Raw genomic sequence first — 26,634 nt, forward strand, 5'->3', positions numbered from 1 at the left:
CAAGGCATTCATAAATCTGTAACAAACCCTTTTCTAATGATTAACAGCATGGTCACCATGCTTCTTTTAAATGAACGGTAACTGTATATCTAAGAGGCAGGATTAGCGAGAGGGAGAGCAACAATCCAAAGGTCAAATTTAATACCCAACAGGACAAATTGGCCAGCCTTGGCCTTTCAAAACAGCATTTAACCAAATAGACTGGAGACGTCCGTTCCATATTAATAGAGCAACATTTTAAAAAATCGGTTGAAATCCTTGGTCTGTAACTCCCACTTGAACAGTGCTTTTGAGTTAGAGTACTAAGCAATGAAATTTTCCAACTTATAAGTTAGGACACTTAAAACATAGATCTTGGTAACTGCTGGAGAAGTGCTCAGTGGTGGACCTATTATGAAGTCATAGTATTTAGAAGGAGCTTGACTTTTAACATAATTTTCAAAACAAGATGACTTAGGTGAATCTAACCAAGACTCTCTCAGGAGCTGGGTGTTGAATGAAGCTAACACGTGTGAAAAAATCATTTTAATTAGTCTTTGAATTCTTGGAGAGTGCAGTAATAACAGGAAGAAACTCTCTCACCTGTAATTATCTTGATAAACTTGTCCTTTTAAGATGCTGGGTGGAAGCAACTTAACATCTAGTTTTCTATACTATGTTTTCTCCAAAAGATCAGCTGATTTATTTGTTATTTGTTTATTTGTATTGCAATTATAGTATCAGTTATAGCAAAAGTGTAGGTACAAAGTCAGGATTTCCAAATTTTTGTCCTCTGTTAATAACTTGTTAAGACTCACAATGATGACCCTGTCAGAAAAATGAAATCATTGTACTATAAATGTATTGCATTTATTTACAGGAGTTGAGTTTATCCTGTAGATTGATTAAAAGAGCTGAAGATTGCTATTGTCTATGGAAACTTTTTAAAAATTAAATAATACAACATAATTTACTCAACATAATCTTTCAAAGTCTTCTCATATATAGAACAGACAGACGAACATGGGGCTTTCCAAGAAACCCCACTTTCCTGATCTGACCAGACAGATCCCAGGCCCTTATATGCATAGATTTATGATCCCATGCCTCCCTGAAAACACTTTCCTACTGCATCAGGTCCAAACCCCTTACAATAAGCTTCTAACAAATCCAGCCAGTTTAGTTACCTGACAACATTCCCTATTTTCCTTCAGACTAGTCATACTGATATCTATAATTACAAATAACCCAATATGTTTCTTCTAACCCCCCTTTTTCCCATGTAATGATTCTTACTTGTAATAATATTTTATAACCTAGTCCTTCTATATAAAATCTATTCATTCTTCAAAGTTGTATTAAGTCCTATCTCCTTTATGGAACCTCCCAGGATGTGTTTATATCTTTGGGCTCTTAATTCCCTGCAACTTTTATTTAATGCTTATATTCTGCATATAATATCCATTGTTGTTTCATATGTATTCTTTTTAGACATGAAAACCCTTTGCTTCTTGAGTAGGGATTTTGTTTTATGTCTTTTTTCCCCATAAGGCCTCATTCAATGCCCAAACTTGATAGGGACTTGATGATACTTGATTGAGTCATTAGGGTTGTAATCATATCAACAAGGAAGAAAACTCTAAATTTTTCAAATCTGTTGAATATAGGACTAAGTATATTGATCATGCTAGAGATGTCTATGTTTTTAATTATTCAATAGTTTCTTATATAAAGCATTCATTCGATACAAATGATTTGCCACTTTCAAATAAAATATCTTTTATGTATATAAAAAAGTGCTGTCCTGTCATAGTCAATGATGATTTAATGAACACTCAGGATACAAAACTTGAAAAAAAGATCACTATTCTGTTATAAAATATCTTGAAGTTTATATTAATAATACAGTGTCAATTCATTAATTATAAATGCAGAGCCATTTGTTGGTGCAAGGAAAACAGGATGTCAAGGGCAAATAAAGAATTCATTGGTAAAGTAATATCTTGGACAAGAACTTCTTTTTGTCTAATGCTCTATGTAACTTTAATAGTACCCAGCAGTTGGTGGTCTATACTGGTTCTAGGCGATGAGTGGATTGCCTTTCCTTTGTTTGCTTTGCAACTGAAGGATGTTTGCAATATTAACAAGCACACACACATACATACACACACGCCATAACAAAAACCCTGCCCCAAGGATACCATATGGCAGGGGCCCCGCACCTGAAACCCAAACAAAGCCAATAGCAACAGATTCAGTGTTTGTCTTTGGCTGAGAATTTGAGCTGACATCAATTATACTTTTGAGGCTGGACCGAATTCAATGTAAGCTTTGTCAGTTGGCACTTTAGAAGAATGAATTAAACTAAGCCTGTGTTTCCTTATCACTGAGTGAACCAGCCAAACTGTTTTGTGCCTGCCTTTCACATTTTAATTGGAGGACTAGGGGAGCTTTTTTCAACGCTCTTCTAGAACAGGTAAACAAAATGCATATTGTTTCCTGGGTATATGATTTGGATAGCTCAAACAGTTTTGCCAAGAGATCAATGCTGCATAATGGAAGATCAGCTAATAAAAAATAAATAGTTATAAAAACTTCAGTTAACCATTTTGAATTACAGATATTTTCGTGGCTGTTTTCTTTATTTTTGTTTTGTTTTAAATCAAATCCAAAAGTATTTTAGGAAACAGTTGGATAAGCTATTTTGCCAAATTTAGGATAACCACAGGCTTACAGACATTTTTTTGGAATGAAATTAAATTTTAGAATATTATGGTAAATTGGTTCTCAACTAAATATTCACTTCAGCTTTATAAGATGATTTCCAGATACATTTCTAAGAGTTAAGTAATTCTACATATTTATAAAGTCAGCAACATATACTTTTAAATTAGTGATGGAAAAATCAGCAGTGATATTGGGTATTTTTATGAATCTTGAAGAGGTAAGACTTCATTCAAATATTCATTTATTTACCACCATACTTGTACTCATTTCTAATGTTTATTGTCTCTTCTAGTTAAGTCCTCATCCATGTTTGAAATTCATGTTGTGAAAGAAAATCGGATTCTTCAAAAAGCTTTGAAATCATGAACTGATAAGTTTCTTGTAAGCATATATAATTTCTTTCCATTTTTGTCACTATTAGTGAAAAAAAGTTTTTAAAATTCATGAACAGTTTTTTTTTTTTCAAAATGCCATATTTGTCACTACATGTGACAGAATTGTTGGCCAACTATTGATTTTGCTGATGAAGAAGATATAAACATTGGTGGTTTGTCTTTTAGAGTGGCACTTTCAACATGGGAGCCTCTAGCTCCATGTGGCTATTTAAATTTAGATTTAATTGAATTTAATTAAGTGGCAATTGAGCACTTGAAAAGTGGCTAGTTCAATTAAGAAACTGAATGTTTAACTGGACAGAGTAGATATAGAACATTTCTATCAGTGTAGAAAATTCTGTTTGATAGTAATACTCTATAGTTTGGGATGGTACTGGTGTTTACACAACTCAAGCATTCTTGATGTTTATATTATTTAGTCATAATCTTCTAAAGAGAATAGAGTGTAATATAATATCTTTTTTTGGGAAGTAAACTCTGAGCTGCTAAACGGTTGTGGGGCTTCCCACAAAGTCTCATGAAAGATCAAGGGATAGAATAAATCTACAGATACATGATTATAGAAACTATATCACCTCAAACATAAATGTCTTAATTACTTAAGAACAATACATCATAATGAATAGTTCCAGATTTATCTAAAATAACTAGCATTGTTATGCATGGTAACTTATTTCAAATCCTGATCATGGACCAAAACAAAAAAAATTATTGGGTGCCAATTAGGAGCCATTGGTTCTGCCAATTAACCCTGGACTTCCCAGGAACAACAGATTGATATTTTTCATCAAATGTTCTGAAATGTAGCTTCCTTTCTGATTTTCCATAGTCAATTTTTTCTCAATTATAACTGTGATTCAGAAATACAGCTTCTCTCTTCACCTCTGTAATTCTATCTTCCATCCCCTACTCAACTTCACTTGGTTAGATATGCCAAGGTGATGGAGATTAACACGTTTTTAAATAGGTGTCTTGGGAGGGATCTGTATTGTTTTGGAAGAAATGATGGTTAACAGCTCTTCCCAAATCTGCATTTAGTGGTATCACATGGGTGGCTGGAAATCATCCATAATGAGAGCAATGATAACATGGAAATCTGCAAAGGCTACAAATCTGAGCACCTCCACTCTTGATATCTTGTTGTTAAGCATTAAGAGCATATCAGCGACTTGGCAAATAGGGAGAAACTTTTTTTCCAAGCAACAGATCTACTTTTTTACTCTGCTTCCTTACTATACCAAGGATTAGGCCTCCAGTGGTTTAGGCAGAAATCCTGAGTAGAAAGTAACATAAAGACAATAGTCAGGAAATATTGAATCATAAAAACATGACCAAGTCTCTCTTAGCAAATAGTGTGACAAATGGAGATAGATACAAAAATTTATTTCTGTTAATCCAGGACTCAGGGGTGTGGCAGGGTTTGTGTTAACTTTATGATCAGGGTTTGTGTTAACTTTATGATCAAAATTTTAGCATAACGTGGCAGACAAGGGCACACTGTCACCTACATATTTAGTTTTTATCTGTGGAGCCTTTGCATGTATATATTACAAGATTAACATAAACCCACAGTAGCTCATTGGTACCTGCCAAGCATTAATGAAAACCTTAAGACAGATTTTATCATTGTTCTTGCTTAAAACAGGTTTGTGAGGGCAGGAGGCAAAACAAACATCAAGATATGCATCCATGGTCTGAATAGTTAATGTCTAGATCTACTTCATTAAACAGAATCTTGCAATTTCCTTAAAAATTTCTGCATTAAAAAACAAAACAAAACAAAAACAAAAACAAAAACAAAATTTCTGCATTACTCTAATTTAGAAGAGTCAGGAAGGAAATACTTATTTTTGTAATAAATGATATATTGCAAAATATGCTTGTATAACCCTAGGCTTCTATTGTCTCCAGCATCTTTGGCTTACATGTACTATGGATATCTAAAATGGTTAAAGAAAACTTACAATAAAGCCCACTTCCATTCTTCTGGTTATTATAAAACTTCCAAGAATAAGATATTGATAATCAAGAGAACAACTATTATGTAAATATATCAGGTCACTTCTATGCTGAGACACATAAAAGTACATCTTGCAGAATGAGCAACTGGATGTCATTCCATGTTCACACATAGCAGCTGATTTAGAAGATACAGTATACGATTGCAGACATTACAGGGAAGAGTCATGTAACCTGGCGGCCCTGAGCTTTCCTGGGCTATTCGTGAGCCTTGAATCTCCTTAAAGCGGCTTGTTAATGCTACTCACAGTTTAAGGAGAATATATCACATGCTGGTATGCTATAGCCCACTGGCCTGCAATAACTATAAAATTCAAAAATAATTTACATTATCATGGGAAACTAAAAACAGGCTTAGCTCTTATGTTATTTATACCCTCGTTCTGATTTGTAAGAAATAGAAATCATGCGCTTTGATTTATGTATTGTACTAACATTTTACATGTTTAAGTTCTTCATATTTCCTTGTACCATCTCAATAGAGACAAAGTTTTACTTTGGACTCCGTGACAGATTTTGCAGTAGGAGAAATCACAGGAATAAATCAGAGCAGTCCTAGAGTAGCATTCTTCACCTGCAAGAGGTACATGGGCTATAGAAATTTACTTATGAAACTACTCAACCAACAAGTGGATAATAGTATTCTGAATCCTATTGGATTCAGAATTATCAGTGGATCCCAGATTGGTGGAAATTTTCAAACTGGTCAAAATCTTGCCAAGTATAAACAGGAATTACGGTGATCCATTTTAAGCCCCAGTCTTGTTTTAAAATATAGTATAATTATTCTTGGAATTTAAGAATATTAAAAGTAGAAATTGGAAGACAAGAGGAACAAACCTTAAATAATTTATCCCATAGGAATAAATGTAGCAGTATCTAAGAATTTATGTAAAAAGATCCCCATTAAAACATTGAAGTGGTCAAACCTGGAAATAATCTAAATTATCAATAAGGAGCAGTTGACTGGATTTTTAACACATCTGTTTGATGAAATATTACTCAGCTATTGAAAAGAATGAGTTAGATCTAAGCCTATTGTTCTGGAAAAATAGTAATTATGTGTCATTAAGAAAATCAAATTGCTTATAAATATATATTGGATAATTTTGTTTATATAAAGTGAATGACAAAAAAAAAACACAAAGCAGTTCTTTCAACGGTCTTCCATTTAACTTTGTACCACATGTTATTTCTACTGGAATTTTGACATTTGATAAAATGTTACACAAAGTGCTTATAAATATGTCATAAAGGGGGCACCTGGGTGGCTCAGTCTGGTTAAGTACCTGCCTTTGGCTCAGGTCATGTTCCCTGGGTCCTAGGATCCAGCCCCACATCAGGCTCCCTGACTAGTAGGGAGTCTGCCCCTCCCACGTTGTGTTATCTCTCTCTCTCTTGCTTACCTTTAAACAAACAAACAAAATCTTTAAAAGCAATTAAATAAATATGTCATTAAAAAGAAGACAAAGTTAAAAATTTTGAAAAGACTCCGTAAAAGAAAGCTATTGAAAATATATATTGAGAATTCAGGTGTGGGCAAGACCACTGTGAAAAGAGTAGAGAAGAAAATTATAAAAATATAGAAAAATTACACACCAAATTGCTTAGCAATTATCTTCAAAAGCTTGATCCACTTTAGAGAAAATCAAACTGGAAGTTGGGGTGTGATTTATGCAAAAAATTTAAAATCAGCCAGCTCCATACTCTTAAATCATATATAATGTGTTTAAAAGTATATGATTAAATTAATGAAATATTGAAGTTATACTTACGTCAGTTATATGTTCTCCATTTACTGAGCATGTACCAATTCTAATTAATGAGAGAAGTCTTTGATCGTGTATATTTGTATATGCTGTTAACTATGCAAGAAGATGTGAGGGAGTATATGTCAATCTGTTACTATTGGGTGCCCTGAATGGAAGGATAAAGAATGAAGGAGGAAAGAACAGAAAGGAGCCATAAAAAGCAATACTGTGGCAAAATAGCAATGTACCCATAGAATTATACACAGAATAGCAGTATATCTAGAGTATTGCTACATGATATAAAAACAGAAATTGCATGTGGACAATTTCATGGGGCACAATGAGTAAAGACATTGATTTTGTTAGTGATGGAACAGTGGGTAATTTTTGTTCTGGCTTTTAGTTATTCTCATGCAGTATTCTGACTCAAGTAAAAGAAGGTAAATTTTCTTAAAAGAAAGTGGAAATAATAAAATGTAAACTTTTGTGTCTTCACTAGAGATTTTGGAGGTTGTATTTTTTTATGATATAAATTTTTCATTAAGGAGCAGTACACCACCATTTTTAAGACATTTAACTGGGTATAATGGGGAGTAGGGGGGTGAGGAGGGAGGGAACCTATTTTAAAATTTCCTGAGGAGGGGCACCTGAGTGGCTCAGTTGGTTAAGGGTCTGCCTTTGGCTCAGGTCATATTTTGGGGTCCTGGAATCAAATCTCCTTCTTGGGCTCCCTGGTCAGTGGGGAGACAGCTTGTCCCTCTCCCTCTGTCCCTCCCCCCACTCATGCTCGCACACGCACTCTCTCTCTCTCAAATAAATAAAATCTTTAAAATAAATAAATAAACAGGGATGCCTGGATGACTCAGTGGTTGAGCATCTGCCTTTGGCTCAGCGTGTGATCCCTGGGTCCTGGGATTGAATTCTGCATCAGACTTCCCATGGGAAGTGTGCTTCTCCCTCTGCCTATGTCTTTGCCTCTCTCTCTGTGTCAATCATGAATAAATAAATAAAATCTTAAAACAAATTTCATAAGAAAAGAAATTAAATAGTAAGCAATTAGAAAGTACTACCTATGTATAAAATAATATGACCTATATGTATTTCTGTTTTCCTACTTTATTGCTGATGGCATCAATGGGCCAAAAAAAGGTGACAATGTCAGTTGCCAATGAAAACTGATTGCTGAATTAAGTAAATGAGTCAGTGCTATAAATGTTTCTCATTCTTCTTTTAAAACTGAAATGAGGGAATGAATAATTTAGTCTCCAATAACCTAGATCTTGAGAGTAGATGTTAGGCTGGGAAGTCTTCCTTATGACACTTGTTTACTAAATTTGTTTCATGGTGGAGTCCTGAAAGAAGTTCAAGTACGAATTTGATCAAAACAAAAAGAATTTTTGATGTTAATCTATTAAAATGGATAAGGAGTTGCTCACACAGAAAAATTGTTGGATCTAATATTTCATACTGAAAAATAACTGGTATATGGCATTTAATTGTCCCTTTGCGAGATGTTAAAAGCAGTCCTTCTATTTCTTTGCTCCTAAACTCCTCGACTCTTAGAAAACAAACAACAAAATAGAACAACCTTCTCATCTCTTCATTAAAAGTCATCTATTCACTGTTCTATTCAACATGTTAGTAACTTTTTTTATGTGATTTCAAACGCAGAAAAAGTGCAGGAATCATATAAGAGCTCACAATATGCTCTTTACCTAAGTTTACGATTGTTTGACACTTGACATCAATTATTTTACAGTGTTTCTTTATCTCTCTACTTCTCTCATCTTCCTGATCCATTACATATCTATATTTCAGAATTATTGGGGAGTAAACTGCAGACACCAATCATTTAGGTCATAACATGCCTGTGAGGATGTCCTTTGAACAGGGCCTGCTCCTGCATAGCCACAGTATCGTTATCAAAAACAGAAAATTAAGCATTGCTTCTATACTGTCATCTAATCTGCAGTCTATGCTCAGTTCTGCCAATTGTCTCCTTAATTTTTATTTTTTAAATTGAGGTATAATTGACATAGAACATTACCTTAGTTTCAAAGCTACAATGTAGTGTTTGATATGTGTATATACTGTGAAATGATCACCATGATAATTCTAGTGAGTATCTGTCACCATACATTGGTAAGTTGTGTTTTGTTGTTTTTTGGGTTTTTTTGTGATGTGAATTTTTAAGATCTACACTCTTACATAATATCCTTCCTCACAAAATTTCCTGTGTCATACATTGCATTTACTGGTCAAATTTCTTTAGTTTCTTTACAACTGGAATTATTCTCAGACTTTCTTTGTCTTTTATTGCCTTGATATATTTTTTATTTTTTATTTATTTTTATTTATGTATTTATTTTTTAAAAGATTTTACTTATTTATTCATGAGAGACAGAGAGAGAGAGAGAGGCAGAGACACAGGCAGAGGGAGAAGCAGGCCCCACGCAGGGAGCATGACGTAGGACTTGATCCCGAGGCTCCAGGATCATGCCCTGGGCTGAAGGCGGTGCTAAACCGCGGAGCCACCCAGGCTGCCCTATTGCCTTGATATTGCCCTATTGCCAAGGCCCTATTGCCTTGGCCTGTTCTCTTGATAAGAGAACAGGCCAGCTATTTTGTAGAGTGTACCTCAATTTGAATTGCTCTGATGTTTCTTCATGATTAGATTCAGGCTATGCATTTTATCCCTGACCCCTAACCCCACAATACCATAGGAATGATTCTCAGTGGTATCATATCAAGAGGTCCTTGATGTCTGTCTGTGTCATTACTGGTGATGTTAGTGTTGATTACTTGCTGAGGAAACCATCTGGTATTGCCCCAGAAGGAAAAAGAAAGAGAAAAAGTTACCAGTTTATTGATATTTATGGATTTTCTTTAGATGAGCTCTCAGTTGAAAAACATGGGCCAATGGGCTAACAACCACCATCAGACTTTCTTATTTCATTCTTTGACCAAGAGGAAGGTGGAAGAAAGAACCCAGGAATGTATACAGAAAATCTCTTCTCTTCCATAAAAACTGTCTTTTTCATAGGAAGAGTTTAGTCCCTCCACCAGGCTGTAATACTTAGTTTTACCTCAGGACCAGCGTAGTTTTCCTGATTAACTATACTTCTAGTACTGGATCTTACTCCCATGTCTACTAAGCCAAAATCCCAAACTTCAGTCTAACAGTTGCAAATCTTCATCTCCCTTGTGTAATTACTACTATTCCCTTTTCTCCAGCCTCCGTTCCACTTCTAGAATCTGTCAAATTGACTGGAAGAAGCTTCTTTGACTTTAAATTTGGATAGAACCCACTTTCTAGAAGCCCCTTTTCTGCTCTTCAGTCCCTCTTGTAACCATGCATTTGCTGTACAGCTTATCTTTAAAATTTGGGTCTTGTCCTGTCCTTGGAAGACATTTTTCCTTAACCTTTCTACACCCATCCTCTCCCCAGCCTCGACTCCGTCTTTCTTTCCTTTCAGGAGTGATCAGCTTATGTTCCAACGGAGCAGTGCCATATTACTGTGAGTGACTTGTGGAAATCAGTGTTATCATCATTAAACCACCATTATCACTATCATTAAACCACAAAGGACTTAATCCCTATGCCCAAGAACTTAAACCAGCACTCAAGAAAAAAATACTGACAAAACAAAGCCTTATACAATTAATTGATAATTGAGGCTATGTAAACTCCATGCTCTGTAGTAATTCAGAGGAATGGAAGTTTGTAGAAATTTTAATTAGCCAGAGGAGATTATACAGAGAAATTGAGGTTTTTAAATTGATCTCCACATAAAATTTTTGATTTGCAGACATACAGAGGTGTCAGACAAATGATCACAAACAGTGTGAGCAAGCAAGGCTTTTGAACCCAGGACTAATATGGATAAGTAATGATTAAGGGAGACCATGTGAGAGTTATGCCTGTTGTTAATTCAAAGAGTCCCACTCTACAATTGGAGGGGAGGGGGAAGTCATCCAGGAGACTCAGAGTAATCCAGGAAAAAGTGTATTAAGGTCTTGTACTTTGAAAATGGCAGTGTAAATATAAAGGATTATGTGAATATGCAACAACTTAAAGGAAAAATCAATAAGCCTTAGTGATTGGATGGATACAGGAAATGAAGTAAGATCATGATTCAAAATGACACTGTCATTTATAGCTCAGGAAATTGAGAACATGGTAATAGCCTCTGACAAAACACTGCAGTTAGGGTGGGGGATTCTTTTGGCACTGGACATGTACAGAGAGTTCAGTTGTGGACATGATACTTTTAAGGAATCTAAAAAGAAGGGCCTGATTGGCATTTTGAGTTCTCAACACTTGAGTAGAAGAACCCCACTGGAGGTGAGGATTTGTATTCTTCATAAAGGTGCTAGATGAACACATGAGGAGGAGATGAGGAAAAAGATGGGTTAGAAAAGGAATGAGGAGATTTGATCATTCTGGCAGTTATCAATAATAAGCCAATACATGATCAATTGCCAGGAAATAAATGATGAATGATGTTTTAAAAATTCTTAGCAATCGCTGCTGACTACAGTTAATTATACTGGATTTCATTACAAGTTGCTGAGAGAGTACATCTTAAGAGTTCACAAGAAGGAGAACCTGGGTGGCTCGGTGGTTGAGCAGATGTCTGCCTTTGGCTCAGGTCATGATCCCAGGGTCCTGAAATCGAGTTCTGCCTCAGGCTTCCTACAGCCTGCCTGTCTTTGCCTGTGTCTTTGCCTCTCTCTCTGTGTCTCTCATGAATGAATAAATAAAATCTTTAAAAAAAAAAAAAAGACATCAGAAAAAATTTTGTAACTATGTGTGGTGCTGGGTACTAAGTAGATATTATGGTGTGCACTTTATAATATATACAGATACAGAATCATTATGTCGTACACCCGAAATTAATATAAAGTTATATATAAATTATACCTTAATTAGATGCACACATACAAACACACATATAATCCCTCCTGGTGGGCATGGGTGGCTCAGCGGTTTAGCGCCGCCTTCAGCCCAGGGTGTGATCCTGGAGACCTGGGATCGAGTCCCACGTCGGGCTCCCGGCATGGCGCCTGCTTCTCCCTCTGCCTGTGTCTCTGCCTCTCTCCCTCTCTCTGTGTCTCTCATGAATAAATAAATAAAGTCTTAAAAAAAAAAATCCCTTCTGGTTTCAGACAAAGGTGAGTCCTAAGCATGAAAGGCTAGGCTACCATGACCTGAGGGGTACTAGTCCCAAACATGAAGGCCTGGTTTGGGATACCCTTTGGATCACCAATTTTCTTTACTGAGCGCTTAAAGTATAATCTGGATGAATTTTAGAAACTCGAATTGCGGTAGCCAAGTAGCTGTATGTACTTTGTGCCTTTTCATTTTTCCCTACTCTGATCCTTTCTTTTTCTAGAATCATTATATAATTTCAAGTTGTTTGGCTTGTTTTTGCTTTGTTATGGTTTTACATATACCTCTTTTACAACCTAATATTTTTTTTTTTTTGTCATTTGGGAAGGGATGAAAGCAAGCAAATCATAAAACACATACATTTTCTATGACTTACTTAGAAATAATAGAATACATTTTAAAGTATCTTTTATCTACCTATAATGGACTAAAAGAAAAAGGCTCTGTGGAACAGTGGCTCTTTGAAAAGAACTCAGTCAGTCTCGCCAAGCCTCACACTTGCCTAGCAGCATAACCTGTTTGACAACTATTTTGAGGAGAGATGAAGGAGAAAGGAACCAATAGCCCTCCTGCATAGACCAGAGCTAACGCATAACAAAGAGATACTCCTCCAAGGCTGAGAATGATGGCAACAACTACATGTTTTGTCTGCATTTTGGATAATTGAATGCAGCTGGGTAATTTAAAAGGTTGTATCTCATTAAAGCATGTGTGTTAGGTAATATTTGATTCAGACTCTTAAAAGCTGAATTTCAAAGCCTTTTTTCCCCCCTGCTTTCTGTTAGCTAGGGGATAGAAGTTAACTGAATTTTGTAGAGTCAACTGATCAGCGATCAATCAAGAGAAGAGTAAGAATGCTGGTCGGGGCTATTGTTTGACACGAAGCCCGCGGATATAGACAGGGAATTATTTTTTACAAACCTTATTCAGATATAATTCACACATAATACAATTCACCCATTTAAATGGCACCATCTTAGCATAGCCATAGTTGTCTGAGTACCATCAATTTTAGAACATTTTCATCACCTCAAAAAGAAATCCTATCCATGTTCCTTAGTCATGATCCCCCCTTAACCCATGTCTATCTCATCCCATGTGGGAATGCCATAAAACAAATAATGTGTGTTTCTCCTATAAAGTTCCCCAAATTATATAATAAAGTTGGCTGCTAAAAGAAGAAAAAGCCCTAAATATGTTTTTAACTGAAACGTAGTTGTCCGTATCAAAAGAATATTGTAGTATTTCTCTTGAGTATATGGTGATACATTTTTTAAAGGATTTTATTTATCTACCTATGAGAGACACAGAGAGGCAAAGACCTAGGCAGAAGGGAGAAGCAGGCTTCCCACGAGGAGCCCAATGTGGGACTCAATCCCAGGACCTCAGGATCACAACCTGAGCCAAAGGCAGACACTCAACCACTGAGCCACCCAGATCCTATAGTGATGCTTTTTTATTCCAAAAGGAGCTGCTTTCATTATTGCTTCCCTAGAATTATTCACTTCTCTAGGCAGGACTGAACCAGCAGCTGAATTATAAAATGATGTCATGAGCAATCCCATCAGCACCCCGGTGCAAGCTCAGAGGCAGAAGAGTGAAGTTCACCGGAAAATTTCCAGCAGGAATAGGTCTCCTTTATGTAGTTCCAGATTCATCTTGGAATTGATTACTGTCTTTTACTCTAAGAGCCCCCGATAGTCAGGGCTTCTGCAGGAACTTCAGGACCTTTGTAATATCCCAGAGCTGCCAAAGCAGTGCTCTCTCTGCACACATACTGGGGCTCAGTAAAGGTTACTGACTGACAGCCTTTCCCTGGATGCAGACTGAGAGATGTGCAAAGTGTTTTAGTTTGTAGCTGTCACAGTGATCAAAGGATAGAGAAGGGAAGTTTTTTTCTTTGAGGTCAGCTTTCAGCTGCTATAAATTAGTCATGGATCACAATAGGAAAGAGAAACAAGAGACTTGTATGTACTTGAGGAAGTGGGGAAGGTCCCGGGATCCTATACATTCCTCATGACTGTTATCTTCTTGGTCATGTTTTATCTCACAGATTAAATCAAAGGAAAGTGCCAAGATAACAGACAACACTGTCATCCATTAGTATAGATAGATCTGGGACTAGACTTGTAGTCATCATTAAGAGAGGCATTTAGATGAAACTTGTTTTGTGGCCAACACTGGGAAATTAAATATCCTGTATAGTGTATAATCATTTTGTTCTCCATATTATTTTGAGTAACTATAATTAAACCATTGTTAAGTATCAGAAATGCCCAAGGAAGGGGGAACCGATAATGTGGTTGGGAAATGGCATAAGACAGATGAATATTATTGAAGCTTAGCAGATAAGAAATAATAATGTCACTTTCACTTGTTTATTACTATTTTTGTATGGACAGAAAAGTCACCTTTCATATCATATCCTCTGGGAGTAACAATGGTGATTAAAATTCTGATTGATAAAAGAGCCTCATGAACTTTGTTCCTTAGATCTCTGTGAACGTAATGGAACACCATGCATTTCATTTCTAACATGGTTTGATTGCCAAAATACTGTATAAAATTTTGGTGTGGAGAAGTCAACACAAATTACACTTGGAAAATGTGATAAAAAAAAAAAAAGATTGTTCAGATTCTTTTTATCTCTCTTCTTTTAGAAATAAGGCTTCCCTATGATTTCTTGATTATAGCTTTTCAATAAAAAAAATGCCACATCACTCCTTATTTCATGATTATATTAACAGCAATGCCAATTTTAAAAAGTTTAGGGGCAGCCCGGGTGGCTCAGCGGTTTAGCACTGCCTTCAGCCCAGGGTGTGATCCCTGAATCAAGTCCCACTTCAGGCTCCCTGCATGGAGCCTGTTTCTCCCTCTGCCTGTGTCTCTGCCTCTCTCTCTGTGCCTCTCATGAATAAATAATAAAATAAATAAAAACAGTTTAGAATATTTGCTGAAGAATCTGATGCCACCTTGCAAGGTCTAAAATTTCACTTTTAATTTTACAAGCTCTGATATTCTATTCTATTTTATTTATTTATTTATTTATTTATTTATTTATTTATTTATTTAACAAGCTCTGATATTCTCGAACAAGATTCCCATCCCCCAACATTGTAACCATTACTGCATTTCAAAGCTGGAAATTTATAAGTCATAATTATAAAGTTTTCTGGAGGGCACAAGTATGTAAGCTGCTCACTTGAATCTGTCCCATCCAATGGCCCTAACATACGTGAAATATTTCCAAATTGCTTGCAATAGCATTCCAAGGTTTCCCAGTGATAGGACTTAACTGTAAAACTGATTAACTTTGTGAAATGAACAAAGGAATGCATGTATCTGTACACGAAACCTAAAAAAAAATATGAATATAGGGCAAACCTAAAGAAACCACAAGTAATGAGACTTTACTTCCCAAGTTAACTTAGGACTGGAGCTATGGAATTCCACTGCACTTTTATTTTTCTAATTTTCTTAGCAGTTATGACATTTGTAATGACCTGTTTAATGCCTTCCTTGCCTGATAGAACATGATAGACTACAAATTCCACAAAGGCAGAGAACACTTTGACCTTATTTATCTGGCCTTTGGTAGATATCAAGCACCTAGTATAGTGCTGGACGCACAAAGAATATGGGTTGAAGGAACATATTAGTGGGACTGCTTTCTATCTTGCTGCGACATGCTTAATACAGGTGATGTCCTACCAGAAAGTAAACCTCTATGAGACAGGGAGACTTAATGCACTGGGTGTGTTCAGTGCCCATATCTTTGTGAATGCTCAATAAAAATTGACAACAGCAAGTTGTAAGCCTTAGGGGAATGGTGAACAGCTGTCAGTAAAATGGATAATGGTCATATATTTAATCAATTTACATTACAAGTGGTTTAACTAAAGATCCATTCATTCATTGAACAAACATACCTCTCGAATTTAATATATTGATGGTGTTGAGCTCAGTCTATTAGTGTAAAGCCTTATTAACTTTTTTACTTTCTATTCAGGAATAACCAAGCAAGTCATTCTCACATTTTAAGTTAACAAAAAGTTTTAAAGCTTTTTAATAATTTCTTGAGGTGAACATAACTCTTTTTTTATGCCATCTGTATTCAAATGTTTGCTAATACAAAAAAGGGAATTGTTTCTCAGGTTTTAACTGTAATTAACTGCAAAATTGTGTGTCTTCTTGTTAATTATCATGTTAATTATATTTATGAAGGCAGGAAAGTGTCTTGAAATGAGTTAGAAATGGTTTTCTAAATAGGAAAGCTTAAAATTCTAACAAAGACAGTGATTTCTAAAATCACTAGAAATCTGGGCAAATATATTAGGTAAATATAAATATATAATTACACGTTTTAAGTAACAAGTCTTTTAAAAAGTCTTGTTAGTTATAACATAACTAGAAAATTTGAAAAAGTAGATGCTGTCTTGAACATTTTAGCCACTCCTATTTTTACCATATATATATTTTACATGATCTCATTTTACAGAATAGTGACCTGTATTTAATGACAATAAACTTGTTCTCAGGGACGGAGGCGAAATCAATAACAAAACTCACATATCCATCTGTATTTTGTGGAATTTCTGCTGGTATACCTGCTTTCTACAACTGAAGGAGGTAAGTCCAATTGGAATGGCTTGAAAGACATGAATATTGAAACTGGATTGAAATTTCCTCAGGCATCAGTCTGCTGATCAACATCGCTATAGAGTGGATCATGTTAATTCGCAACTTGAAATTCGAGAATGCCTCCAACTCTATCCAATTGCCTAGAGAGTAAACTTCAAGCCCTTCACAATTTAATCTTCTGTTTTTAGTTTTCTCTCTCTGCCATTTGCACTTGTCCTCACTACTGGTATCTTTTGTTCCCACCACACTAGCCAATTCCCCAGCTGTAGAAAGTGCCTCACTCCAAATATCCTTTCACACACGGATCCCTTTGACTAGCTTCTTCCCATTCTCCATTGCTCAAATTCTTATTGACAAACTCAATTCAAATGTAATTTCTTCTTTGAATTTCTTCCATACCACCCAGTTCATTCTCTCCTCTCTGCTGCATGGCTCCATTGACACTTATTTTGGTTTAAAGTACATTAGACTTCTGTGTCTCTAACAGGATGTGGACTCCCTAAAATCAGGGTATATGTTGTAGAAGCTTTTTAGATACTCCAGTGCCAAGCACAGTGTCCATTAGTTCTTCAGTCCATAGTAGGTATGATAATGATTAACTTTTAAATGTCTAGCAATTCCAAGGGGGAAGGAGCTCTGAGAGTGTTCAATCGATAGTCACACTCCTAATGCTGACCTCAAGGAATTAAAAATATATATATATTTGCTCACCCTATTTCTTCTGATATTCTGACTAAATTCTTTGGTCTTTACTTGGGATATAATAGCAAGAATGTCCTATCTAATGTTTTCCCAATATTCGTAGAGTACTCTTCCTCTCATTTGCACCTTTTGTGGCAGACTGCCACATCTACTCTCTTCCATGGCCAGTTGTCTCAAAAAGAGGGTTGACTCTGATGTCATTATAGTAACACCTTGCAAGATCATATTTTTTCTGTAGCACCAATACCTCAAACTCAGATTTCCCTTTAATTCCTTTTGCTCCATGTCTACATGAAATGGATCTCCAGATTAGGAATGTTCTGCAACAAATTGGAAGGAGCAGATAAAGCTGTAGTAATGCTAAATTTTAATTAGATCTTAGACAAAGATATCCCTAGTATCTAAATAGAATGTATTTTGTTTTTGTTTAACATCCTTATTAAGCGTCTGAAAAAATATGTTAAATTAAATTCCGTAATAATGCTAAATTGGATGGTTTTAAATTCACAAGTGAGGGTGAAAAGATAAAATAAAATTATCTAAAGAGGTTAGAAATATGGCCAGGAAAGAAAAAAAAAAAACAAACTATGGAAACATAAAAGCTAATATCTGTGAGGGAAAATAAGCAGAAATTCAGTTGCTCTGTGTGGAAGAAAACGGAGTATAAATCTGTAACTCTTTGAGGTACTATGTAAGTACCAAGACATTAATTTTCAACAAAGTAATGATGTTTTCTATTAATGCAGGATTTTTTTTTACAAACAGATCTCATAACACATAATTTATACTGAGACATTGTTATTTGAGGTCAGCAAATAGAAAAGGGTATTAACCCTTGTTTATGGACTGGGAAAACTTTAAAAGAACTATACAATTTGTTCAAGGTCACTGGAAGAGCTATTGACTCCTATTCTTAACAGATAATTACTAAGATCGAGTTTAAATATATCCACTAATTGCAATTGCACATTTGCCTGCCTGGTTTACTTCTTTCATTTACCTGGCATTCTATTTAGATACTAGGGATATCTTTGTCTAAGATCTAATTAAAATTTAGCATTACTACAGCTTTATCTGCTCCTTCCAACTTGTTGCGGAACATTCCTAATCTGGCGATCCATTTCATGTAGACATGGAGCAAAAGGAATTAAAGGGAAATCTGAGTTTGAGGTATTGGTGCTACAGAATAAATCATATCCTCATCATAAAAAGTGCTGGCTGTTCCTGGTGAGGGAGCAGCACCCTATCACTGCATGCTATTTAAAGTCATTGGACTGTTAAGCAAATCTTAAGTGCAATGGGAAATGGGTAGAAAGAAATGTGTGTCTGAGTTACCTCACATACACACACATCCGCATTCTATACAACTGACCTCTGGGAACAGCATATGGGAAATGCATCCAAGCTAACTGATACCATGGAATATGGTCCACGAACAAACCAAGCCGAAGAGGAGAGAGGAAAGAGTTTGGCCGTGAACACACCTAAAATGGGATAATAGGAAGGAACTAGATTCTTCTTTAAGAGCAAGGAACAGATAATGAACCAGAGTCCTTGGAGTACAGAGAATAGCTGAGAACAGCTGAGAACTGAATAGAGCAAATGAAGCTGAGCCATGCAGGAAGCTCAGTCCACAGGCCTTCACAATGTGTCAAAGCAGGAGGAGTAAAATGGAAAGAAGAGAGTAACATTCTCCCTGTGAAATCTTCCAGAGTTTGTATAATTTCCAAAAGGAAAATATCCTATGTGTTAGATATGATCAGGAAGAAAGGGATTAAATTTAGTCAAGGACAATAATGTTCTATTTCCAGAATTTTCTAGAGACCATGGGGGTGCTCGATCTTTCCTGATCTCATAAGTTAGAGCATACCATCATCCTCCCATTATCTCCATTAGACCTTTCATAGTACTTTATTTTCCCCATAATGCTTAACACAACCTGTGATGGGATTGTTCATTTATTGATTTGTTCTTGCTTTCCTCAAATACAAAATAATAATTCCTACAAAAGCAGAGCCCTCAGCCATTTTGTTCACTACTGTATTCTCACTCACTAAAGTATGTACTAAAAACTCAATATACATACACATACACTGAGGGAATGAGGGAGTAAATATTTAATGTATATTAACATATATATCATTATTTTGCATATAGGCAAATGTAGATTATAGTACTATTCTTCCCTCCACTGAATGTGTAGGATACCAAGAGGGGGACAAACATTTTTCCCTAAAATCATCTCACAAAATGGTTCAGTTCTGGTCTCTTTTTTATGTTTTACTTCTCACAATATCCCTTTTACATGCAAGAATTTTTAAGTAGCTGGGGGAAGTATTTATATTTCCATAATTTCCTTTTATTCTCTTACTTTAAGAAAACATTAGGGCAGCTTGATTGATGATACTAAGGCCAGAATATGAGGCAAAATATAATGAGATTCCAGGTGCCTGCTTTGGCTGCCAATTGTGTTAAAAAATATTATAAAACTCCCACTTTCTTTATACAGTAGGGCAGCAGGCTGAGCTTGGGAGAGCCTCCCTGAGCTAGCTGGGTCGTTTCACCCACATCCTCCCCTGGCCTATCTTGTCTTGCTTCCTTTATCCCACCAATTAGAGAGCTGTCAAGGCATAAATGATGGCCAATCTACCCTGGCATATTTGGAGCAGGAGAAAGCTCTCCACTATTAATTATATTATTTCTTGCCTTTTCCCCAGGAGTGTTTTTTTGCTTTTGTTTTTATGAGGTGAAACGCAGAATTCCAAAGTAACTATTTTAAAATATGGGCGGTGAACATCTATGTCACATATTGGTTTTGAGACAATCCACACTATGAAGTTAAAATAGGAGAACTTAACCAGTCATTCATTCATTCATTCATTCATTCATTCATTTATTCAACGCATGATGCTTTCTAAGTGCCAGGTACTGTTCTAGGCATTGAGGATGCAATAAGCTCATATTGCAAAAATAAAACAGGATTTCTGGTTAAAAAGAGAACCACTAAATTATGGGAAGCCTCCCTAAAGAGGCAACATGTGAAGTGAGAGGGCCAAGTCAAAATCTGTGGGCAGGGCATTGTCAATGGTTGCATCCACAAAAGTCCAAAGTAGAACGAAGTGCAAAGTGTGGAAAGAGGTCGTGTGGTTGGAACTCACATTCATGGGAAAACAGTAGGAGATGCTCAATATTGAAATTTCTTATAGACCCATAACTTCATCGCACAGCTGGTAAAAGACTAGTGAGTTCCAATTTGTCCTATATCTGATACAAAGGTAGTTGATCGTAGGCCTATCTAACATATTACTCAGAACATTTAGCCTAATAGGGACACATATGGTTTCATAATGAATTGCTTAAAGAGACTACTTAGTTCCTGTACTTTATGCTTTTAATATTACCAATGTCTTTTCAGACGCTTTTTTCAATTAAGCTTTTCCCTTAACTTCCTGTTAGTAGTGTTATGATATATTTATAGTAGCTATTTGCAGGAGTACTATGAACAAGCATTACAATGTGGGTTCAAAGGAAATAAAAACTTTATTAATAAAATAAGAGATTTTGCAAATTCAACAAGCCAAACTCTCTTCTTATATGTTTTGCCAACAGTTATAACAACACCCGTGAGCACATTAATTCTTCCTCTCTCTCTAGGGACTCACACACATATACCTCCGTCTGTGGGGTAGAGAGTCACCAGTAACTGTATGCTATTAGAAGGAAAGAATGTTTTCATGATAAAAGGATATTAACTTCTCTGTGCCTAAGTTACCTTCTTCCAAACTGAGCATAAGAAAGAGCTCATCCCTCTGAATGTGGTGCACACTGGCATCCTGCAAGGAGCCAGCGCTTCTGAGGCCGGGTACCACACTGCACCTACCTCAATCTAAGAGGTTTCCATTATTTCCTTGCATGTGCTTAGAGTTTTGTTTGTATGGTCCTGTGTGGCTAACAGCACTATACAGCTCAGGTAGTTCTACTCAACTAAAGTGAGGGTGATGGGTAGAAAACTGACGTAAAATCACAACTGGACACTCAGCAAGGCCATGCCAGTTTTCCGGCTGAGGAAACAGGTCCAGAGGCATAACTTGTCCTGGGTCCCTCAGCTACTCATTGTTGGAGTCAAGGTTGCAATCAGCCAGATTGTGTCGTCATATATTCTGTGTCTTCAGGACATCATCCTGCTGCTAAGTTTGTTGCCATTTTTATTCTATAATAAGGAGGAACTTGCAAATTATTTTATTTTAAAAACTGGAACATTTAGAAAGTTGTTTGAAAACTCCCCTGAACAAAGGATTCAGGGCTTTGACATTCTGAGGATGGGTTTGTGGAAACCTGAACATTTACCCTTCCTTGTGTGACTTCTCGTCCCCTTTCCCTATCCTACTCTGCTTATCCTTTCCTCTATCCAGCTCTGAGAAAACCTGATGTGAGTAATTTGTGTATATCCCTGTCACTCCACTGTTGTCACAACAGCATTTGTGTTCCAGTCCTGTCTTTAAGGAAGAATAAAAGGCTTTGAATCTTTCAATGGATTTCCATACTGCTTTGCTAAGTTTGAGGCCTTCTTTCACTTTTAATATTACACCATACTGGTAATTATAATAATAACCTATTTGAATTGATCTTTAATAAAAAAAAAACACTTCACAAATGTTATTTCATCATCAAAAAATTATGTGATATTATAATCATCTGGCTTTACTTTTCAAGTCAAAGCACTGGGGGAGGATAATTTATTTAAATAGAAAGAAACAAACCCCCAAACCTCAAATCAAGAGGCTTTAAATCCAGGATGTATTCTCGGATCTCCATTCATTTGGCATTAATTGTTCAGACATGCACTGAGCATCCACCATATCCAGAGCCCTGGGGATTTATACTGAGACACGCTACTTGCACCAACGGAGCTCACAATCCAAAGGGAGCTGCTGTCATGCAAACATAATTATTATGCAATGTGTTTAAGGATAGCATCACAAGTATTATAACAATATATGGATACCCATTGTCTTTTACATTTAGGCTTCCCAGACATTGTATTTTGTCTGGGATGTTGTCAGCAGAGCCTTATCAGAGATTTTAGTATTTGGATATCTTAGGACGCCAGAATCAACCACTTCAATTTCCAAGTAGATTTTATTAAAGATTTTTATCAATATTTGAGCAGGTCCAAAAAGATTAAAAAAAAAAGGGTTTAACTTCATTAGATGTAGGTGAGAGAGAGACAGAGACATTGAAGAAAAGACATTGAAATTATTATCCAGATAATACCAAAGACTGAAACTGGCCTTCCTTGAGGAATGAGCCCTCCTTCCTCAGATATATATAGCCATTCTGGTCAATGGCACTTTGCTAAGATAACTCAGTGCTGTTTGATTTTTCTGGGACTCAACAATTTGCTTTGATAATTGCTGCACTAATAAAGTGCTCTATAATCAGAATTTCAGGGTTGAACTTAATATTTTGATTTTATCTCCCCTCACTGAAAGATAGTTGAAATGTACTGATTTTAACGTACTTCAATGGTCACTGAATTCATATATTCTAGGAATATGAAGGCCATTTAATTCATAACATTTCACAGGCTTCTTTTTAAATTTGAAAGGAACTTCAAAAACATCACATCCAGCCTCTTCATTTTGCAGATCAGAGAACTGAACCCCAAAGAATCAAAATGAACTTCCGCAGACACTGCTGAAAAATCCAGAAATACAACTTTGTTGAATTCCAGTCCAATATCCCTTTCTCTACAAACACTGCCTCATTTGTAGCTTTTCAAGGATAATTTTGAATTATTTGCTTATGTTTTGAATTTCTGGATTCGTTGTCAGCGTCCAAAATAATGTGTGAAACAAAAGGCTAACCAAATCTTCTACAACAAAGCAACTGAATTTATTTTGAAATGCCATTCAGGAAAGCCAAGTCTCAAAGGGGTTTCAAGACTATCACGTTCCAAGGTATTTTTAGACGAGAAGAGAATAGAATCCTGGAAACGTGGATCTTCTTATTAAACAATTTGATACCAGTCTCCTAAGAAACCAATTTAGGTTGTGAGGTTGATTCTCCAAGGACATATTAAGAGTGCCAGTTTTGCCTTTTCCCCATGACCTTTAGAATTATCTTTCCCCTCTACTCATCCTCCAAAAATACCAGATTGGAACTCTGTCTTCTCTCTGGATATTTTTGAAGAGAAAACAAATATGAAAACAGGAGAGTTTTAGACACTATGGATGCAAATCTCAAGGGAAGAAATTCTGTGTTAGTCTTTTTTCCTTAAAATTTCAACATGACATTTTGTAAGAATTTAACGATCATTGAAATAGACCTATTTCAGATACACTTATCCAAAAGTCATTATTATACTTCCTTAAGAACATCTAAAACTAATATTACACTGTGTATTAACTAACCAGAATTTAAGTAAGACCTTAAAAATGAGAATTAAGAAAGAATTCTTTTATCTTATTTTATGTATTCTGTTACTAAAAGTGGAACACATATTCATATCAGGAAATCATTCATAAGCCTACCACTCAGGGGGATCCCTGAGTGGCTCAGCGGTTTAGCGCCTGCCTTTGGCCCAGGGCGTGATCCTGGAGTCCCGGGATCAGGTCCCACGTCAGGCTCCCAGCATGGAGCCTGCTTCTCCCTCCTTCTGTGTCTCTGCCTTTCTCTCTCTCTCTCTCTATGTCTATCATGAATAAATAAGTAAAAAAAAAAAAAAAAAAAAAAAGAAAAGAAAAAAAAGCCCACCACTCAGGGAGGGCTTCTGTTAATCATTTGGTATAGTTTTCATCCAGTATTTATTTCAGTGCATCTCTTCATGTATCCATTTCTGTTTCTCCTTCTTTCTTAATAAAATCTGTACCATCTTCTTTATATAATTTTCATGTTGTTTTACTCTAACATTTGCCTATTTTTTTGGATGTTCTTAAATATCATTCAAATATATGAGTCTAATTGTGGCATAGTGATCTCCTTGGAAGTGTCATAGTTAAATCAGTCAATTTTTTTTTTTTGGACATTCAGATATTTTTGTATGTGTGCAATTTTGATATAACAAAAATCAACATCTACTAAGCTCTTATTATAAGATAAATATGATGCTAAGTTTTTTTGTATATAATTTTATCAACTCACCAAAATAATTTATGATGTAAGTATAAATCTTATTGTGCAGAGAAGGTTTAAGGGGCTTTTAGGAGTTAAATAACTTTTTTTTTTTTTTTACTAGAAATTTCTGATGCTTTAAATGCTATATTTTTTTAAGTTTTGAGTAAAAGAAAAAAGACAAAAAGATTAAAGCTCCCTAACCTCCCTATCAGAGTTAGAATTCCCACTTCTTACCCTCTTCATCCACAAGCCTGTTGACGGACACAATGAAGCCCATTAGGTAAGGCTTCCCACCACCACTCCCTCCTCTCTACTGCTGTCAGCTTTGTCCCACTTAAGCTCTTTGAGGTTGTTAAATATTCCCCCACTATGAACTGTAACAGCAATGTGATTTTTTTTTCCAGATAATACAGCAGACACACCAAGTAGTAGAAACCGAGCAAAACAAAGAAATTGAGAAATGGAAAAGACTTTCACAGTTGAAGAATCGTGAATTGGACAAGTTCCGCGCAGAATTAGACTCAATATTAGATATTCTTCGAGAGCTGCACCGGCAGGGAGTGGTTGTGCCAGTTGCTTTTGCAGATGAAGTGAATGCACCAGAATATTACTAGAAACCGGGATTTCTTAGGAGCTCAGAAAGGTCCCACTGCTCATAAACAAAGGAATCTGAGTTTGATCCAAAATAAAAGTCCATGTTCTTAACCATACTATGATGCCACCACATGGAGATTTCTCTTTCAATATTTTCAAGTCCTTTGCCTATTTTTAACTGATATGATAATCTTGCTTACTCACTTATTAATACTATAGATTGAATACTTGTTTTCTCTTTGATTTGTCATGCCATCTTTTTTCATACTAAATCCAGAGCACATTGACTAGATCTCTAATTTGTCAATATTTTGATAATTACAGTTAGTTAGTACAGTTTAATATCAGCAAAGCCAGATTGTCCTCTGCTTTTCTTCCCCCAATACCTTCGGCTGTTTTCACCCATTTAGGTGGATTTGAAGTTTATTTTGTTAAGTCTCAAATCATTTTCAAATGGAAATCGCATTAGCTCTAGCAATTAACTGGAGAACAATGAGCATACATGTCTTCAATGAGCCAACGGATATTGATTGAATTCCTACTATGTGCCAGGCACTGCTCTCAGACCTTTCTCTCCAACAGTAAAAAACGCAGATAAAAATCCTAGCAATCACAAACCTTATGGTCTTGTTGGGAGATACTGAAAATAAACCAGTAAATAGCTAAAATGTCTGGTTTGTCAGGGGGTAATGACTGTTATGGGCAAGAGCTGGTAGTTGGGTGCAGCCTCTGAAACATTGATTGTCACTATTTCAGGTCTCCTTTGGATTCTTATGAAATGTACAGACATTTGGACATTATATTCTTAGATGTTTTTATTGCTATTAAAAACAGTATATTATGTTATCATAGTTAATCTAAAAATAGGCTCATTTATTTAAATGCATTTTGTTTCTGGATATCTTATTGATTCCTCTTATCTATCTGTGTTTCCATTTAATCTCCAAGGGTTCAAATTATTCTAACATATCATCTGGAAGTAATATTTTTACTTCTCTCCCCTGATGAGTATATTTCCTTTTAGATTTCTCGTCTTCTGTTATTGTCTAAATTTTAGACTCTAAAAAAGGTTGCCAAAGGACCAAATGCAGTCTTCAACCTGTTTTTTAAAATGTTTTATTGGAATATGGCCACACCCATTTGTTTAAAAATTATATGTCTGTTTAATGCTACATTTACAGAGTTGAATAGTTGTGATATAGACCACATGCCTGCATAGACTTTGCCTGCCCCTTCTCTGAACTATTATCTAGAACTAACTTCAAATACACACTAGAGGGGTGCCTGGTGGCTCAGGCAGTTAAGTGACCAACTCTTGATTTTGGCTCAGGTCATGATTTCGGCATCCTGGGATCCAGCCTGGAGTCAAGCTCCATGCTCAGCATAGTGTCTGTTAGTCTCTCTCCCTCCTCTTCCACCTCTCCACTCCTGCCCTCTCCCTCTATCTCTTTCTTCTCTCTCTTTCATGGGCATATGTGCATGCTCTCTCTCAAAGGGAAAAAGAAAGAATCACCATAAAAAGAAATTCAAACATGCA

At 35.9% G+C, this 26,634-nt stretch overlaps 1 long non-coding RNA gene across 2 annotated transcripts; it reads left to right on the plus strand.

Annotated features, from left to right (window-relative positions):
- Positions 1 to 450: 450 nt before the first annotated feature.
- Positions 451 to 26,385, plus strand: LOC111092393. Of its 2 annotated transcripts, none has more exons than XR_005378271.1 (4): positions 451 to 584; positions 2,999 to 3,087; positions 16,583 to 16,673; positions 24,908 to 26,385. It is a non-coding gene; the product is annotated as an uncharacterized LOC111092393 (long non-coding RNA). The 2 variants fall into 2 exon arrangements; XR_005378272.1 differs by lacking the exon at positions 451 to 584 and adding an exon at positions 2,324 to 2,455.
- The last annotated feature ends 249 nt before the right edge of the window (positions 26,386 to 26,634 follow it).

Source organism: Canis lupus, chromosome 25 (genome assembly GCF_011100685.1).
Source record: "Canis lupus familiaris isolate Mischka breed German Shepherd chromosome 25, alternate assembly UU_Cfam_GSD_1.0, whole genome shotgun sequence".
In the NCBI taxonomy this organism is placed as follows: domain Eukaryota; kingdom Metazoa; phylum Chordata; class Mammalia; order Carnivora; family Canidae; genus Canis; species Canis lupus.